At 32.6% G+C, this 21,384-nt stretch overlaps 1 protein-coding gene across 2 annotated transcripts in view; it reads left to right on the top strand.

Moving 5' to 3' along the window:
• Positions 1-4,107: 4,107 nt before the first annotated feature.
• Positions 4,108-21,384, top strand: part of LOC118200946 (PI-PLC X domain-containing protein 2-like) — a 31,270-nt gene continuing 13,993 nt past the window's right edge. Inside the window, exon 1 of one of the 2 annotated variants that reach the window (XM_035372938.2) lies at positions 4,108-4,246. The gene's annotated coding sequence lies outside the window, so the exon portion shown is untranslated. Of the gene's footprint in view, positions 4,247-11,602; positions 11,739-21,384 lie in introns of those variants that run through there. The other variant, XM_035372937.2, reaches the window with a different exon arrangement.

The raw sequence follows: 21,384 nt of genomic DNA, 5'->3' as shown, positions 1-21,384 counted from the left end.
TGAATGTTAACATCTCCGGTGAAAGTCGACATTCTCCAATTTCGGTCTTTCACGGTAACATATAGATAAACGCAGGAGAAGCATTTTTGCAACGAGAAGGGGCAAAACTAGATTATGGCAAATGTCGTCCGGAATTTCCTGAATGGATATATTCATGGCGAAATATTCCCAAACAATTAGTCTGAGCTATGGGATGAATGTGAGGGGTCATGACCGTTGTACTCACGCAGCATCGATCCTTGTAATTATTATCTCTAGAAGCTTTTGAAGAGCAGAGTATGCAGCTGTTATGGAGAACGTCACTGAGAAAATATCAAGTGGTGTAATGAACCATTTTTAGCTGATGCTTGTGAAGGGTTTTAGATGTAAAAGAATCACTTATCGATAAAACTATTTTTAAATGATTTGCGATTTGGATTTAGATTAAAAGTATCACTTCATGATGTTGCTTAATATCAACATCATTTATGTGGATTAAAAAAGATTTTTGCATTTCAAAATACTTCATGTTTTTGTAATAATCCTTTACTTCCGTGGAAAGGTTTTTTGCTTGCATTTTGCTGAAAGAGATTTAGTAAGCTTCATTTTTGTAACTGTATGAAGCCAAAACGCTTACTAAAAAACAAACATACCGTACACGTCGCTTATTAAAATCCTTTCCGTTCCAAACGCATTTAAGCTTATAAGGGCCTGAATTGAATGGACAGTTACCTGCGTATTGCGGATAGTGATATCAGTTTTAAACTTTTTAAAATAATAACTAACATTTAATTCATTAGTTAATTCTAAAAGAATAATCAAACACTAATACCAAAATCAAACCATTTACGCAATTTTAAAATTATTTTTTATTTTTTATGAAAATATTTTAATAATTATGTTCTTAATAAAATTATATCATTTACAAACAATTTTTCTGTGTTTATTTCATATTGTTCTATAATAATTTTTCAGTTGCATTCTCAAAACTGCTGACACTTATTTTAATCAACACGTTTCAGTTCAAGAATTTTTTTTTTTTTTTTTTTTTTTTGAATCTGCAGTGCGTTTCTAAATTCGATGTCGGCATGTCATCACGTTTTTTCTGTATCCCTGTGTCAGTTTCTTCGGTTCTTTTAACACTTTCATAGTCATATTGTCTCAATATTTTTTGTGTATTGATACAAATTCTAAAAATGAATTCTTATAACTTCTCTAACCATTAGCTATAGTTTGCAATTCCTCTGGGGCTTCTTCAAAAGCCACATTTTCGAAAATAGCTTTTAGATTTTAAGAAGTTAACCCCTTACAGTAAGTTTAATATGCACAGCCTCCAGCAGAGATATTATTTTTTTTCTTTCGTAGTGTTTCCATTTTCACAAATTTCAATTGTATTCATCATTTACTGGACCTTTTTTCTGTCATGATATTCGAAAGCTTTTGTGATACCCTAAAATTAAAAATTGAATGTTAGAAATTGTATTTACAGAAAGAAAAATTGTATTTACAGAAAGAATAATACTAATATTATTCAGTGAGCTGTGTGCTGAACAGTTATCTCATTACTAAAGCTCTTTTTCCATTTTTCAGTTTACTGTCCTTTTAAAAAAAATCTCTAAAAATAGTATTTGTCATTCGCGAGATCTTGTTGTTACGGTACATTAATAGTAAATTCTTGACTTCTTTCAGATATCGAGGGTTTCTGCTTTTGTCATTAATTAATGCTATCTTCTTAATAAGTGTTGGATCATATTACACGTTAATAAAACAAAAACGGTTTTCCTAAGTTTTTTAAACCAGCTGCTTTTTCACCGTTAAATATTGTGTTTTCCGGTAATATTCTGTGCCGCACTCCAGTTTCGTCTGTATTATAAATTTCGAGTAACTTGCATTTATTTAGCAGGCCAAGTGAAACAGCTTTTATTATGATAATCCACTTATTTGTTTCACCATGCAAATTTGTGATGAATGTTGGCTTTCTCTTTCTCCAATTTCTAAGCTATAATGCCAGTTGATATAAAATTCCCTCCTAGTATTTATCGAATTAGTGAAAAAGCTCTAGAAATAGAAACATTTTTTTACTTTTACAATTTGAAACCAGCTTAGATCAGCAATTCCAGTGTCTCGAGTTTCTACCTCTTTTACACGTTTTTGACATATATGGATTTTTTTATTAATTCTTTATAATCTCTTGTTTAAGTAAATAGCGCAATGCTGTTTGGGAAATCTTCATTTCAAAAGTAATTTTTCTCTGGCTGCAATTACGAAGAGCAGAATCAAGAAGAATCTTCAATCATTTTTTTTTCTTGGTAAGTTACAAATTAAGCATAAATATAAATTTAAAAAAATGTCTCTTCCAGTGATTTATTCAAATTCCAAAACTTACGTTTCTAGCCTGCAGAAAGTCCTTTGTCTGTACAGTCGATCTCCTACTTCATAATTATAAGCATGACAGTGCTTTCCTAACGTTCTCTTCAGTATACAGTTACCATTTTTTTTCTTAAGGCTCTTATTGTATAGTAATACTTAGAAGCATTTTATTAAGGTTTTTTTAACTCTCTTTGTGAGCATAGAAAAAGGTTTTGAAAGTGGAGACCTTAAAAGATAAGATACAGAAAGCTCACTTTCATCTCTTATGAACTGATATTTCTAGAAAGAGCCCTCACTCAATTATAGAATGTTCAACGTGGACAAAGAACTCTGAAAACAATGTGTTATATGTAGAGGGACCGGAGGTACGAAAATTTCGGTCAAAGCTGTTTTTGAAGCACCACATACCTGAATGATAAAGCCAGAGTTTACAGTACTGGATGAACTATAGATGAACTACGAAAGTTTATGAATGAACTAATAAATAATATAATTATAATAAGGTAATAATGGATGAACTACGAAAGTTTTGATAGATATAAAAGTAAGATATTCTGGCACTGAAGAATCATACTTTTGCCAATCCGAGTTTAAAGAGCGGCGGCTAGAAATTTGAACTTAATAAGCACCTGAGTTTATTACCTAGTGAGTTTAATAAACGACGTTACTGTATTTAGTAAAATCTGGAACAGCAAATCAAATTTAACTGGTCTCATTTTCTGCTTCGTAATTACTCTTAATTGCAGCGAAACAGTATCCGAAACAAAAGCATTCCTTATTTTGGTAAGGTTGTAGAGTCATTAGGATTTTTTTTGGAAGCCAGAGAGATGAAAAATATGCAAACGCCTTCGCCGGAAATCGAACCACAGACCTCTGGAATACCGGCCGAGCGTGCTACCATTATACCACGAAGGCACGCTAGGGAAGTGGGAGAAATACCTTATATAACAGGAATTTCTCAGATTTAGTGAACTAACAAACAAATTTGGCAGCAAAATTAAGTTCTTAAATTTCATTTTCTGTTTATTTGATTTAATGTACTTTAATTAGTCACAAAATTAAAGTTATAGAGTTATTAGTTATTATAGTTAATCTGACAGCAGTAACTTATCTCACAGCATCATGCTTACTGCAGATAGATTCATTTCGGAAAAACTCTATAAAATATATAACTTTAAGGTTTTTAACTTTAACTTTAACTTTTTAACTTTAACTTTTTTTTAACCGATCATGGCAAAGTACGTAAAGGTTATTTTTCTGATAAGAAAAGCCTCCGTAAAGGACTTTATAAAGGCTCGTTTGTTTGGTTAAGCACAAAGCACACGAGGACTATTTTCTTTAAAGAAAAGGATGTCTTCGGGCAGAACTTTATAAGGGATATTGTCCCGTGAATCTTTGAATCGAACTCTAGCGAACTCTTGCACCAAGAAATCGAACTCTAGTGGACTTACGTACTTTCAGCGGTATTATCCACTAGGTCACGGATGGGCTCATAGCGAGTATGCAAGAAAAAAATTAAAATTTGTTGCTCATTGCTATTTGAAATTTATTATAAAAGTATTTTATTAGAAACTACAGGCATCGACCTTTAAACGGAAAATTATCACAGGTGTTTTGCAATATTTTCAACAAATTCCGGCATAGATAAATATGTAAGTAAAATTACTACCTCAAAACTCCCGATACAAAGAAAAATTCCCTAAAATTATCAAAGTTTTCCTCAAAATTCTTTAACTTTTAACCCTTTTCCTCCAGCATGTTGAAAGCAGGTGTTATGTTTCCCCTGTGAATCGGAAAAGCATCTTCTTTCATGTATTAAGAACGACGATTTGTTTATTATTACTTTGATAATTAGAACCCTCCGCAGTAGCGTTAATTTGAGAAAACGGAATTCGGCGTAAGTTTCCATTTTTCTTTTCATCAATCTCATTTATTTATTTTCTTGAACTATTTTCTAGAAGCCAAAACAACTGTTCACAGTTGCAAGATATTATAATGATTTGGAAAAAGCAACTTCTTGTTTAAAGTAAGATAAAACCGCGTAAAAAGAGTCGAGTAAAAAACATGCATTATTTTACGTAGGGTGCAGAATTCATAGAGCGTATTAATAAAAATCATGCTGTAAGCAAAAAAACACGTTCTATTTATTATTATGGGTATAAAACATTAATTATAAGAATGCTATTTGTTGATCAGTTTTCAAATACTACTACTGTGAAATAGCGGATCTAATGGACTACAAATTCTCCTAGGCGGCAAAGAAGCTTATTGATTACCGTCATAATGTATCGCCAGGGATACTGAGATAACCACTAACCTGACTTTTGTAAAAGTCTTACAGTGTTAATAGTTATCCTGGTGGAAGGGATTATTTCTTCCGTATAAAAATATAAATATTACATGGGCATACAAGGCCTGTGTATAAGCATAGATATGTTAATTACAAACATTGTCTTGTACAAGTTACATGTGATACTTACATAAAATCATGACAGTTATGTGCACATTTAAACATTATCTGAATTCATATTTACAATACTTTTACTGAGATAATCAAAGTAAACTTGTACTTTCATTTACACATTGACTGGATTTTCTATGTCCTTTTTAACTGCTTTACAATTTTATTTTTAACAAGCACATACAAAATGGATAGTAATAAGCTTACATTCCAGTAGTTTTTGCTCTTACAGTCCTGTTACTATTCTATTTTTCTAATGTTGATTTTCAGTTGTAGTACTATCTGGCTTAAATTGGGTAGGGAGTTACGTGACTCAATTTTCTTGTACTTTAGCTGAAATGTTTGGAAAAGTTGCAACAGCTATTAAAGTTGTAGTACCTATCAAGGGAGTAACTTTGTTGCTGTTCAAAATACTCGGATATTACTGCAAGAATCAACTACACTAATCTGCTGTTCCGCCTAACTGCGAGTTGTCAGCTCAATGTACTCCACTTTTGTAAGGCCTCTCTCCAACACTTTGATTTGCTATTGAAATTATGCTGCGAAGATACATTTCTCAACGAAGGGGAAGAATCTCTTAATACCTTGCTGAGCATAACCTGATCACCTCCTCTATCTTACTTTTCGCCTGCTTGTTCTTTTCACTGCGGCCACTATTCACTGTTGGGATTTTTAAACGCAATTTATTGGTGTGTGGGCAGTTGAAGAGGTAGTGATCTGCGTTACCTACCGCACCCCATTCACACAACTCTGAATTCGTTTGCTGAAGCTCTTATAAGATAGAGCGGGAAGGGACCATGGCTAGTGTAGAATTGAGTTTGTGCTCCACTGTATGTTTTGACTAAGCATGTAACTTTCGGAAAGAGCTTGTACGTTTTCCTCCCTGTACTTTCCCTTTCGCATTGAAAGGAATACTGGAGATAGCAGAAGCAATTACGGAAGTTGAACAGACCCCATTTATGATTCCAAAGACAAGGCTGACCGCATTCGCAAAAATTCATGCTTATACGTACAGCGTATGTATGGATTATTTTGCGACAAGCACCCACAGGGATTAATTTCGCCTTATGGTGGCAGATCTTGACTTCACTGTCCCCTAAATTAAAATTGCTCTGATTTTATCTTATGGAAGGACTTAATAGCAAGAAGGTTTCGGAACATGTTATATCACAATACTGAAGAATCGCGTCATAAATATAGTCACCAACATCCTTGACGATGTATTACGACTAGTAAAGCACAACTTCAAACTTGCCTGGAAGAATGAGTTCGCTAGCGGAATGATCATTTCACAGAGGCCGTATTTAAACTGATAAATGGCATTCTTACAACTACTATTTGACATACAGAATGATAAATGAAATGTATTCGCTTATCTTCTATAGTAAATATGTTATTTATTGCTGCCAACTCATTAACCAAGCATTAAGTGTTGAGCAGTTCAATCTGTTTCTTTCTTGAACGTAACATTTTATAAACAGAAAATTATTAAAATACTAAAGAAATTTATTAGTGTTTAAAAAAAAATACAGAAAGAGGCTTGCAATCTATATTCGAAGTATGATATGAACCCTGAAATGTTGTCTTACCAATTCGTGTTTCACACGTATATAAAAGAATCTCAGTATATTTCGATATTTCTTTTACCCCAAACTAATTTATTAGGTATATTAAATTTTTACTATCAAAAGGACAAAAGTGTTTTTTAAGTCTTTTTTAAGAACTGCGATAATTTATTTTAAGTACTTAACTATTTGTCATTTTTCAAAAGCTTAGAAATTTGACTCTTCTCTCCCTCCTCCAAAAAGGCATTATTTTATCAGGGTGAGGTAATGCGTCTGTAAAATAGCGTGCTAAGTACACCTTTGTGTAGCGCTTTAATCAATCTGGCCGTTTTGGGAGGAGACCCATGGTAGCTCCATCCGTGTTCGAATACTGGACAATGAGCTGGTTGCATGGGTACATTGGTAATTTCCTTTATGCTTGATGTGAATACGAGGTTCTTAGAAAGTTCTTCGCGAAGGGAGCCATTCCCTTCAGCAAACAGCCCTAACGTGCTTTCAAGTAATTCAATCTAATCCTTAGAAAGGTCACTGAAGTCTTTCCACTTTCGAGAACCATTAGGATGCGTCACATTTATACTGTTTAAAGATTTGTCTCCACGACCCAGCAAGTATTGGCACCTCATGAGTTTTAATGTCTTTTTAGCAGCACGGTGAATAGCTTTCATCCAGAATGTTGCCATTTAGTGTATCATAAGATCTTTAATTGATCCTTCGGATGATTAATATTTTATGGAACTGATGTAGTTTTAAATATATTTATAATATATTCAACTAATAAATTTTACTATTATTTGGAATATTAATATTATCAATAGAATGTATTTCTAATGGCGTCTATCATGAACTTAATACAGGATTGTTAAACCTTTACTTTTGAAAAGGAAAACTTTTATCTGAAATTGGTATAATACCAGTCAAATTGCATGACTTCTAATGTTTTATTTTTTTACATATGATGATTTTAAACTTTATTCATTTTTGTAATACTGTTCCGTCCGTTTATTTAAAACTATGCCAAAGCAATTCTGCGAGGTTTATATCGAATTTCCTTCAGAAGTGAAACTGACAGTCAGAATAAAGCTACGGTTGTCATTTGGAAGTTTTCTATGATTTTGTTGGCACACTCTGTTAACTTACTCTCCATGCCTATATTTACGATTTTGAGGCTGGTATAGAAAAAACCATTTTTAGGTTTTTTTTCTTTTTAATTTTATTCATAAAAGTTGGAGAGGATACGAAAAAAATTAAATACTGCTAGACTGTTTATTATAACTAGCAATATCGTAACTAACTGAAAAAATGAATAATAATTTATTTTAAGTACTTAACTATTTGTCATTTTTCAAAAGCTTAGAAATTTGACTCTTCTCTCCCTCCTCCAAAAAGGCATTATTTTATCAGGGTGAGGTAATGCGTCTGTAAAATAGCGTGCTAAGTACACCTTTGTGTAGCGCTTTAATCAATCTGGCCGTTTTGGGAGGAGACCCATGGTAGCTCCATCCGTGTTCGAATACTGGACAATGAGCTGGTTGCATGGGTATATTGGTAATTTCCTTTATGCTTGATGTGAATACGAGGTTCTTAGAAAGTTCTTCGCGAAGGGAGCCCTTCCCTTCAGCAAACAGCCCTAACGTGCTTTCAAGTAATTCAGTCTAATCCTTAGAAAGGTCACCTTTTTGGTTGCAATCGGCTGCATCAGAAGTTTGCATATATATATATATATATATGTATGTATATACCCCTTCCGTTACGCGGCTCCGTGAGCTCACTTTTTATTCTTATATGCTAGTAAATTGTGCATTTTTTGCTTTAAAAATGATTTAATTATGTTGTTCTTATCCTCCGGTTAAGGTTTTTATGCTTTTAGTTAATCTGCATGCAGTAGTTGTAGAATTATCAACAATTTAAAAATTGCTTAAGCGCGGCTAAGCTTAATTTTTGCCATAGCAGCCATATTTGTTTACATTTGAAACTTAGTAGAATAGTGAATTAAGCCAATTTCTGCACCTTCCGTGACTTTTTGCCGAATGGAACCAAAAGGAAACTCAGTTTTGTGCACGAAAACATCTCCCTTCTTGCCCGCTGGCCGAATTGCTGGTTTTTGCGTATAAACTCTTATTTTAGTTGTAAAAACTGTTTTTTAATTGTTTCAACTGTATTCGGTGTTTTATATTAAGTGAAATGAATATCCTTTTAATGTGAAATGAATATTGCTAAGTGAAATGAATACCTTTCTAAAAACGCATATTGAATTGTATTTTTAATTAGTTTTATTTACATGTTGGCAAGGAGTCTCCAAAATGGGAACGCACTTTTTACTTCCTTGTATGAAGTAAAGGAAGTATAGTAATCGCGAAAATTCTCGCGTATCATATTTCAAAGAAAATATCCATTTTGACCGCTATCGAATGCAGTTTAACGATGTTTTTGCGTGACATCTATACATAAGGACAGAATAGAGGACTCTTTTTCCTAATACGATTTGTAAAAATTATTTAAAATGGATTCAGCAAAGATTTTTTCATGATGTCTATACGTATATACGCGTGAATGTATGTATCTCGCAAGCCTCAAAAGCGAGTAGCCTCAGAACGTTGAAATAGTGTATATAAGACTGCTATTATATGTAATTGTGAACCTCCCTTTTTGGTTGCAATCGGCTGCATCAGAAGTTTGCACATATATATATATATATATATATATGTATGTATATACCCCTTCCGTTACGCGGCTCCGTGAGCTCACTTTTTATTCTTATATGCTAGTAAATTGTGCATTTTTTGCTTTAAAAATGATTTAATTATGTTGTTCTTATCCTCCGGTTAAGGTTTTTATGCTTTTAGTTAATCTGCATGCAGTAGTTGTAGAATTATCAACAATTTAAAAATTGCTTAAGCGCGGCTAAGCTTAATTTTTGCCATAGCAGCCATATTTGTTTACATTTGAAACTTAGTAGAATAGTGAATTAAGCCAATTTCTGCACCTTCCGTGACTTTTTGCCGAATGGAACCAAAAGGAAACTCAGTTTTGTGCACGAAAACATCTCCCTTCTTGCCCGCTGGCCGAATTGCTGGTTTTTGCGTATAAACTCTTATTTTAGTTGTAAAAACTGTTTTTTAATTGTTTCAACTGTATTCGGTGTTTTATATTTTTCTAAAGTTTTCAATTTTTAATAACGATATTTTGAGGTTTTATGTATTTTTGCCTTGCCGCGAAGTAAGAACTGAATTAATTAAACGAGAAATATATCTCTAATGAAATTCGAGGAAATAAGTTTAAATGAAATGCAGCAAAAAATGCCTATAATTTAATATTCCGTACGAGAAAGTCGTGAGGTATACACACCAGATTTTTTGTAAAATGTTTGCTCAATTCTGCATTATAGTATTTGAGGAAAAGGCCACATTCACATGAAAGATTCTTGTTTTCTATCTGACACTTAATAGACTGAGTCCGGCATTTTAAGGCAAAACAGTTATTTTGGCTTCCGTAAGTACACCTTCCAAAAATTCTCGCCAAATTTCAACTTCTTTTTTGAACTATTTGGTGGCTCTAACATTTGGTGGCAACAATTTGAAAAGTGATACGCCGTTTATACTGAATCGACGCAAAATGCCCAAACGAAATTAATAACCCTCCTGGGCTAACGCTCTTTGAGTTAAAAATGAAAACTTTGAAACATCAAATAAAAAACAATTTTTAACTTTAAATTTCTACAAGAAAAACAAAATATCGAGAGTAATATATAATATGAATTCTTTGAGGTATGTATATTATTTCAAGGGTAAAGAAAGCGAAAACGGTAGTCTTATCAAATCAATATTAAGTAATTTCCTGCTTGTATTTAACTCAGTTTCAAAATAGTTCTCGTGTGCTAGAGTTTGAAAGACTGTAGTTGCAGTGCTGGATTTAAATTTACCGGTTTTAAATGAGTTCCTTCGATACTATATATAAATTTATTGCTTTCGATTTTTAGAAGAGTTTTTATTTTTAACAACAAGAAGTTTTTTAATACCATGCTGTCTGAGTAGAATAGTGAGTAATTAACAGCTGTATGAAAACGACCTTATAAAACAATTCTGAAGACTTTTGTTATCATTTTCTCTTCTACAAATAAATATTGACTACGTATAATCGATTTATTGTTGGACATTATTGATTAAATTTAAACGATTAGCTTCGTAGTAAATTTTGCAGTAAGATAATATTAAATATTAACAAATGCATATAAACTGTTCAAAAATCTTAATTTTCTTAGCTTAAAATAATATAAACGAGATTAGAAAATATTATTATATTAATTTACTTTAATCAGATACTTCTTGCGTTCGTGTAAAATTATGGATTAAGTAATGAAAACGGAAATTAGATTTCAACAAGTAAGTAGTCGATAACTAAAAATTAGTTTTAAACATGATATGGATAAAAATCGAGATTATGATTGAAAATTTGTCCCGTTATGGCTTTTCAAATTTGATCACTGTTACACAGAGTAAAAATATACCATTCAAAATAAATTCGGAACGGTCTGTAATCAGAACCTGATAAATATCATATGTCTTTAACAGCACACACTGGCACTAATTTAGCTCAACTTTGTTCTGTATTGTCTCACACCGAGGTAATTTCCTGTTGGAATTCATATAGTGGTAAATGAAACTTTATAAATTGAACAGAAAACTATTCTTAGACGACAACATGAGGCAACTTATAATTATCGAACCCTCAGGGTAATTTTTAACGAATTTTTGCCCTTTATAGTTTTATTTAATAGTGCCATTACTATACTTTTTAAAAGCAATACATGACATTTTATTCCATATATGATGATAAAACAATTAACTTCGTTTAAAAATATAGTACGTATTGAATTATGATTTCTTTCTTGTTAATACAAACGAAACTAATTTACTTAAGAAGGCTTCCTAAAATAAGTAATTAAATAAATAAATAAAAATGTATTTTTACCTAGTTCCTGGGACTACGCGAGAGCAGGAAATCGTAACATAGCTTCTTCGAAGAGTTGGCTGCACCAGATGTGGTAGTTCGTCTGCCTAGCAACAATTTGCGTCACGTTTAATGTTAGGGAAGTTGATTGCTCTTTAAAAAGCTGATTCTGTTTCGCAGTCGTTCGAAAACAAAGCGATATCTACCTGTCCTGCTTCGGTTTGGTTGGTAGTTGACCTGTTCGCATGGGGTGTCCCGTTAGTCTTAGTGTCCGACAGCCAGTGTGGGTCAGGGCCAAGAACCTGCTTCTAAGACGTAAACTGAGAGAACGTGATGGTTGTTTCGTTTGTTGTTATCCCATGAGAAGAAGGTGATGCCACGACAACCAGTGCAATGTCATAATTGGCCGCATGCAAGTAGATGAAGTTTTTTTCTCGTCTTTTTTATTCACCCTTTTCTTTTTACCTAGCATCCCCGCTGTGTTGTAATATGTTGCCGCGGTAGAACATTGAGTAATTTAATGGCTATATTTAAGTATTAAGAAATTATACACGCTTTTATTATTATTTATCGTCTTCCAATTAAAAAATTAACTTTATTTCGATATTTCTTGGCCGGGAGATACTAGGTTACCAGCTATTAATTTTTCTTGAATCATTTCATTGAAATCAAACAAAATTCATTTTGACTATCCCTTCGAATTCTAAAGAGTAAATTCAGCTGTGTTTAAAGTAAATTAAAGGAAACATTTTCAAACAAAAGTTGTTTACAATTTTTCAGAAAACTTTAACCTTCCTCATTTTGTAACTCCGAATTTTAAGCTTTAAATATATTATGTGTCTGACAGTGATATAATGAAGGCAAATTTTAAACATCTACAAATTATTTAAGTGCATTATAAAGAAATTAAGTTTCCATTGAAGAGATATTTTTTAAATGAGAATTCGAATCGAAATTTAAAAAACGATTCTATCAACTCTAGCTATTTAAAATGTTTTTAATTGCTAATGTCTAATAAATTTCGATTGATGAAATTTCCATTGGAATTTATCTTAGTTGAAATTGAAAACTACCAGTTTTAAAATAAACTTCAAAAGTCCAATTTTCAGTTGCATTGGAAAACTTTTGAACCATTCTGAAAATTTTATTGCCATTGATGTTAAAAAAATTACCATTATAAAATAATTATTAAGATTTAGTTTTGAAGCTTTTTCAAAATAAATGCTAAATGTATAATTTTGAACCATTTAAAAAGAATTTTTTATTTGAATTCAGGCTTCAGAATTACCAATCTAAAATAAATGTTAAAAGTATGATTTAGGGTTCTTTCGAAGCAATTTGATGAATTATGTTTTAATTCGTAATTATGACTGAACAATTACCAACTTAAAATAAATATTAAGCGTGTAATTCTGGCAGTACTTGAATTTCAGATTTTTATACTTTTAAGGCTTGTTAAAATATGAAATCTAAAAATTTAAAGCTTGGTATTCAGTTTTTAAAAATTAACTCTACATAGAATTTGATTTAAATGTTATCAAAATAAAACATTTTAATTCATCTAAAATTTTATTTTGTATTTTAGTAACATTTTTCTGTCCTTTCTAAATGCAGATGATCTTTTGCTAAATATTGGTAGTGACTGGAGACTATCGATCATTTTTAATCCAAAGGAGCAATTTGCCCAGAAAGACTATTAATTTCGTTTTGGCATTTGGCGTCGATTCACTATAAACGTAGATTCACTTTTCAAATTGTTGCCACCAAATATTATCCCCCTCTATTATATTTAAAGAAATTAAATAATGAAGAATCTGCATAAATGTGTGTATGTCTCTCGCATTGTGGTAAAGCAACAGTACCTAGAGCAATCAAATTTTGAATAACGTAAACCTTCTGCGAATATGGGCATCTGGAAGCCCAAATTTGGAATTTGTTTTATTATCTATTTCATATTTTTGTAAAACTTTAACGAATTTTTGATTAACAAACTCAACGATTTCAAAGCGAGCAACGGCAACATTCTACGAAAAAAAAAATTATCTCCATCGCGCGAGGCTATGTATCGGAAATTCGAAAGATATGCTCATTTTAAAATTATTTTGCGATATTTCTATTGAACTGAATTTTATGGTTTAAATGCGGAGAACATGATATTTAATAAATAAAAGTAGGTAACATACAAAACGTTAAAAAAACGCCCCTTTGGGCATAATGTAAAATTTGGAAGCTTTCAGATTTATTTATTTATTTTTTTAGGATTATATTTAAAAATTTTCAATTGTTCTAATTTCTAATTATCAAAACAAACTCTACTAGCACAATTTTAAAATAGTGTTTAGATTTGAAAGGCGTTATTCTAAATCAAGAAAAATGATATAAAGAATTACTGATTGAAATATTAAGCACTAACATTAAAAATGATAATTTAATAACTGAAATGGAACTTTAAGTTTCAAACTTTAGCTATTAGGTTTTGCATTAATTTTAAGTCGAGTCTGTTAAGAAACCAATGTAATTATTTAAGATTTTCTTTCAGTTTCAAATACCACACAAATTTGGAGCTTGATTATGAGCTGCCTTTTTTAATCAAATCTTTTACTTTGAGATATTATACAAAATGAGTTATTTTATTTTAGCATTGGTTTCTCAGGGTTAATTAGAATTTCAGCTACACTGTAGATGATTTGTTTAGCTGATTGATTGATAAATGCAAATTATACAACGTCTGTCTAAGGAAGGGAAGATTTCATTGCGAACTTTCTAAGGGAAACTGGCTTGTATGCTAGACATGAGAAAAACCATAGAAACAACTTACAGCCAGCTCATTCACCAGGATCTGAATCCGAATCGAACTATTAGCGTTCATTGATCTTATCCGCTCTGTTATTCGTAAGTGCGGTTGCAGATGGCTTAAATTGTCTCAAACAGAACAGACATACTATTGAGAGTAGTTTTTAAAATAACAGATATAAATTTGAATAGGGAAAAAAAGTCGCTTATCTTGGCCCTAGTTGTACTTGGACTTTCGAACTGATGGATTAAATGCTAATTACACAACAAATACAAAAATTTATCTTGGCACAATTTTTGCGCCAAGAATAATTCACCTGGCGAACCTCTTAATATGTGGCAACCCTTCCATTATGCTGGAGCGGAAAAAAAGGCACCTTGCTCCTACCTTTTTACATTATGCATGAGCGAGAAAAAATTCACTACGTTTCTACAAATAATTTTAGCTACAAATAATTTTAGCAATTTGTCTGAACCACATTTGATGTTTTATCACTTTCAACAAATGCGCCAAATTTTAAAACGCGCCAATATATATAAATTCCCGTATATCTTCGGAAATTTTGAATAAAAAACTGTAATTTTTTTGCAGGTGTGCTTAAAAATACGTCTACTTTAAGACGATGGTAACAATTTTATAGATTATAATTCAAACATTTTTTGAAAAATTTATAAAAATTATTTTAAAATACAAATTTTAAAAATAAATTATAATAAATGGATGAATTTTATATGGAATGAACGTTAATTTCGAAATGTGAAAGGAAGAATCAAATAAGGTTAATAAAAAAGAGAGATTAATCAATATACACCAAACTCAATTAACATTGAGAAGCTAAAATTTTGAAAGCTAATTTTTTAAAAACTACTCGTACGATTTTTACAAAATTTGGTAGTTTGGCGTAATTTGAGACATAGAATCGAAATATAGAAACAAAAATTGGTATTTTATTTCAAAAAAGGTTCGATTTTATGTCAAAATACCTATATTAGAACCATGCTATATATAAATCTAATACATATCCTAATTCGCGCTTTCGAGACATGAAAATTGCAAGTTGAATTTCATCAATCGGCCCAGTAGAACGAGAGATATCTAGAACTGTCCCATTTTCCCCCCAAGCAGTATACCTGTTGCATTTTAATAGGTTATTTATTTTTTTCCTTCTTGTCCGCTTTATTCATAACTGTTCTAAGAGTCCATAGAAGAAAATTCATAATCCTACAAGCATTTGAACAAAGTCATTACTGACAGCATTTTCTCCATTTTATATTCCACAAATCACTTTAATTTTAACTTCAAAAGCCTTTTTAACAGCAGGAGTTGACTAACAGATTTCTATTTACCAGACCCGATCAAGATTTATCATAATTAAGTTTTATGACTATTCAATGTATATTTTCCTAAACAACATCTTCACTAGCTGTCTCACGGTAACTATCACATCTAGATGTGGTTGATCAAAACAAACTGAGCGATGTGAGCAGACCAAATAGGCTCAGCGTAATAGTGCAGGAGTTAAAGGTTGATTATATCAGGATTTATAGCTGCATTTTTTTTTCAGAAGTTTGATTATTATTTTTTCATATTAAAATACCCCCTACTTGCTCTTAATTTCGAAATCGACGTAAGCTTGAATCATCATATGCCGAAACATCGCAAACAGAGATTTGACTACATTATGCAATACATAATTACGGCCACATTATTATTATACATTCCTATTGTCAAAAACTACTGCAAATGCCTTTATATAAATGTTATACTTACATGCTCCAGCAATTCTACTTTATTGTAAGCCATTTCGTTTCATGTAGAACGTGATTTTATGTAATATTTTCTCATATTTTTAGTTCACTTTTGGAGTCATAGATGATATTACTAATTTAACAACTTAAATTTATAATATGTGTCCCAGTTGTTGTAAATTAAATCATTAATAGCAGTAACAGCTTTAATTATTTTCACTTTAAATTAAAAACTGCATAAAAAAAACACATTGATGGAAGAAAATCTTTTTTTAACACAATTAAATTTGTTCACTAGATCTGTAATATTTCCAGCAAATGTAATAATTAAATTGAAAATCAAAGCATTAAATGGATGAAACAAGATCATCAGCCAATGGAATTTTCGTTAAGAACTGGAATATTTCGTTATATTATTTAAGGTTTTATAAATTATTTGTTATGTCTGTCTAAAAATTCTTTGTTTAGTAGTAGCGCAACAGCGGCCGAACGGTAAAGTCGCTGAACACTTGTAGTTCGGTCCGAAGTTCGAATCCCGTGAACGGGCTGGCTGCATGAGCGTTTTCGTGGTTTTCCCCATGTGTAACGTGTATACGAGCCAGTTTCCCTTAGAAAGTCCTCCACGAAGGCATCACTCACCTTAGGCAGATAGCCCTCGAGGCTTTACCGTAATTAAATAACCTAACCTTGTTTAGTAGTATGTATGACTTAATAGACTGTTTTGGAGGGAGTACTTGATGTTGCATTTGTTGCTTATGTTTTTGATATATTGGAAAGCTTTGTCCTTTTCAGAGCTTTGAAGAAATGTCTTCACAGAAAAATTTCGAAATTTTTTTAGGGATATATTAAAAAGAGTATGAGGCAAAATAAAGGGAATTTTCAGGAATTCATTAACTATGGGATCTGATATGTCATTGAGCAAACGCCCTGTTCGTGATTTTCATATCATATTCTGTGAGAAAAATAGGAACAAAATGAGACAGAATCTATTCATTCACATATTCGCTCAATGAAAATTTCAATTTTCTAAAATCGGCTTTGTTCAAGACGGCTTCAGACGATGGATCCCAAACAAGCCATATATAACTGAGTGTGCTTGATTTTACAGATACATTTAGGGTGCGCAGCATCGCTACCAGTCACATGCATGTTAGCTTGCTTAGCAAGTTTTAGTAATGGAACGATCTGTTCACCGACATCGACGTACAGAAGTATCTGCCTTTCTGTTGTCTTACTGCAGCATCGTTACCTGATGTGATTCTGCTATCACAGGAAGAGAAAAAGATGGCTTTGCTTCAATTTGAAGCTCAAGCAAACATCAAGCATCTAAAATGAAAAAGAGCGTCTGCTTAGGCCTCGCCTAAAATAAACCAATGGAAATTCATATTAACGTTGTGCATTTGGTGAGATTTAGCGGCATACTTCCATCAAACACAAGCGCCATTACTATATTATACAATAAGAATATACAGCATCTCATTAACAAACTCGTCGAAACCTGGGGCACGATATTGTCCCATAACTTCCATAGAGTGCAAAACCGAAACTGACCCGAGCGATCTGCCAAAGGTTACTGGGGTTGAAACATTTTGCCTTCTTCGTTTCATAGTCCAGTTTTTTTTTTTTTTCTACTAACATATACACTGACTACCAATAAGTATTTGGACACTTATGAAAATGACGATATCTGCGGTCCTAACGTATGTCACGGACTCCGCCGGTATATATCGTATGTAGAAAACTGCATCGGGTTTAGTCGCATGCAAGATGCCTCTCAGTTTGGAGCTCTCTGATTTCGAGAAAGGTATAATTATTGGGTATCAAAAATGTGGCCGATCCTTAAGGGACATATCTAGCGATCTGAAGTACCCAAAATCGACAGTGGCCTATGTGATTAAGAAGTGGAAGGTGAGCGGTGATTCTCGGAATGTGCCCCGAGTCGGCAGACCAACGAAACTGGGAGATAGAGACCGACGAGGGCTGTCCAGAGAAATTCGGAAGAACCGCACCCAACCGATGGCCTTCATCCGCGAGGACTTTCAACCGGCATGCGGGAGTATTGTTTCAATGAATACCATCCGTAAGGAAGCACATCTGCTGCCCATAAGCCTTTGATCACAAAGTCCAACCGCGCTGCTCGGTTAATGTGGTGTAAAGCACATCGAAATTGGACCGTAGATCAGTGGAAACAGGTTCTTTGGAGTGACGAATCAAGGTTCACCCTTTACCGTTCGGATGGCAGAGTCTGGCGTCTACCTGGAGAACGTCTCCTGCCAGAATGCTTTGTGCCAACAGTCAAGTTCGGCGGAGGTGGAATTATGGTCTGGGGATGTTTCTCCTGGTATGGGCTGGGACCCTTGGTCCCCAGTCATAGTAAGCTCAACTCCGATACCTACTGCACTATTTTGGATGACAATGTGCTTCCTACGTTGCGGCAGTTTTACGGGTTGGACCCCTGTTACTTTACGACAATGCGAGGACGACAATGCCAGTTGTCATGTTTCGGCGTTAATTAAGGCTTGGTATGTTGCCAATGGAGTTCATCGAATGGACTGGCCTGTCCAGAGTCCAGACCTGAACACTATCGAGAACCTCTAGGACGAGTTGCAGCGCCGAATTCAGGGGTGCACTACCCGTGCAAAATCGGTGAAGGAAATTGTATATATTTCTATCACAGGTGTCCAAATACTTATTGGTAGTCAGTGTATAACTGAGTGGGCCAAATTGCCAAATTTTCCAGTTGAATAGCAGGCGTTTCAATAAGTCAGGGTGAATCCAAGAGAAGACACACTTCTAAACAGGCTTATGTCTGCAAAAATGGGATAAATATCTGTCTGAGCTTTGGCGAAAGGTAATCCATGCAGCTAGTGCCCGTGTTTTGTAATAAGCAATTTTTGATTTTATATAAAATTGACAGTCATAGGATGTTCTTAATAACGAAATCAGAGTTTTCCCAGCTATTTTGTTTATGTATATATTATTACTCTTTTTTTTTATTTTTATACTATTAACATATACACCATTTTCTTTTAAAGACCTACGTCAGTGAATTATAGTTATTTTTTTTTCTTTTACCCTAAGTAATTCTTTTCCTTTTTCTCCCCTTTACTTCTACTTTTCTGTTCAGAATTAGTTAATTTCAAAATTTATGTATTCCATCTAGTCCTTTCCAGAAGTTGCAACTCACCCTCTTACCACATTTAAAATCTTAATTTGGCTTTTCATTATAATAAAACTACAGTTTCTGTGCAGGATAACAATCAATTTTCTCAGAGAGCATAATTTTATACTCATTTTTCAGATATGAAACTGTTAGGCAATGGAAAGCTTAAAAACATTTTAAGTAAAATCTGGAAATGAATTGCATGTAACTTTTTTATTGTATTAACTTAATTTTCATTTTAAAATTTGAATATTAGTGAAAGTTCATTCATGGCTGTAATCCGAAACGCAGATTTCAGTTTGAATGCTTTTGGGCTGTTTCCTGATGATGACCACAAAAGCAAAATCCAATTTGTTTTCCCTTTGTTTATTTGAATTATTTATTTTATTTAGATAATTACTATTATTGTTTATTTGATATAGGAATTAATTACTATTAATTCTTATTTTACTGTGCTTCCGTTTAAAAATTTCTTTTTTACTTGCCCTTCATGAGGTAGTGAACGATTTAACCCTTCAATTATGAATTTTTATTTTTATTTTTAAAGTCAAAAATACATTAGAACTGATATCAAATAAAATAGGAAGAATACTAAAAAATCTAAACTAAGTTTTTATTCCAATTTTTGAAAAAATATTATTCACTTTTACAAATTAACATTTAGGAAAAAAAATATGATAGGCAATGTGTAATAACAATTTTATATAATAATACATACCTTATAAACTTGTTCAAACAATTTTAAAACTTTGAATACATCAAAATAACAACAAGCACAAAATCAAAATTTTGTAAACACACCCTACGATGTGATGTCCACACCTTACACATCAACTCACAATAATGACCGTTACACCGTTAGTGGTGCCACTACACTGAAACTTTCAAAGCTATATACGTAAACAGTATGCATCCAATTGGTTGAACTATGCAGTAAGCTAAAATTTGTGTTTTGATTTGATGTATATGACTAAATATGAGTATGTTGCCAAATGGAAACTTACTGGCATTTAAGGATTAAATTCTTATGTTTCGTCGTTATTGTTTTAGTTATATCAATTGCAGCAACACGTTGTTAATGAGTTATTTTGCTACAATACTGATAGATTTTGGGTTATATATAATAAATTCAATATTATTTAGTAAATATATATATATATTGTTCTCAAAAGCCCACAAATTGAACACATTTTTATTCAAGTTTTTAAGAAAAATAGCGTGTAGAGACATTAAGTTATTTCGAAGCAGGAGATGTGAAAAATTAGCAACGCCTTTGCCGGGAATCGAACACGGACCTCTGGAATACGCGCCCAGCGTGCTCACCACTACATCGTTACCACTACACTTCGAAGGTATGCTAAGAAGGCGGGGATATACCTTATAAGCAAAAACACGAAATTTGCCCAGCTGTTAAAATACTATAGTAACATATTTTATTTTCTATCACATTATGCAATGATGCAAAACAATGATGTGTTCTGGAAAGTTGTATGATTTTGAAAAATGACTGCTATTTTTGGTAAGAGTAACTGCAGAAATAGATTTGAATATGTCCCGTAATCATTGTCAATTCTGTTGTCAGATAACTTACTGCGGAATAAAGACAGTATAAACCTTAGTTCTTGTTGTAGTTCAGAGGCTTTAGATGTCTTGAAGGGCAATAGAGAGGAAACGCCTTTCTTCATAGGTACATTCAAAATCTTCAGATAAGTAGATCTGGCCACTCCATTCAACACTCTGTTGGTCAGTAGGAAATAAGATAACTAGAACAGGTCAGTGAAATTAATCATTGTCGTCTAATAAAGAAAGGATTTACCAGTTAACCACTATACGATCTGACTGATCAAGAATTTTATTGCGATACGCACATGAAAATTAGTACAGCTACCAAACAAATATTGTTAATGAAAGTATGGAATTTGAAACACTAAATTTTTGCTTCTATAGCTTTTTTCTTTAATAGGAGTTGCGTTTGGTTTCCTCCCCCCCCCGCGAATGGTAACGTTAGTTGTATGAAAATATAAATTGAGTATAACCTTATTTGTGAATGTACCTGTCCTGTAATGTTGCATGTTATACAATACTGGCTTTCATTCTAGTTCACCTTAAATTAAACTCTTCTGTGATGGGATAAACAAAACGCAAACAACAGCTGAGCTTACATGAAACCCTAGTAAAAGGAAGTTTCCATAAACAGAATTATTAATAATCTAAAAATATTTCACTTTTTTTCATTTAGAAGCATTCACTTAGTAGAAGTAAGTATTCTTCATCTATTTCTACAAAATTATATGCTATGTTAGCCTACTCATCCCCCATACCGATATGCAGGTTGCTGAATTTCATTCCTTCGTCAT

Source organism: Stegodyphus dumicola, chromosome 8 (genome assembly GCF_044657685.1).
Source record: "Stegodyphus dumicola isolate Sdum_Otavi_A_Nest chromosome 8, ASM4465768v1".
In the NCBI taxonomy this organism is placed as follows: Eukaryota; Metazoa; Arthropoda; class Arachnida; order Araneae; family Eresidae; genus Stegodyphus; species Stegodyphus dumicola.
This window is presented reverse-complemented; position numbering and strand designations above follow the sequence as displayed.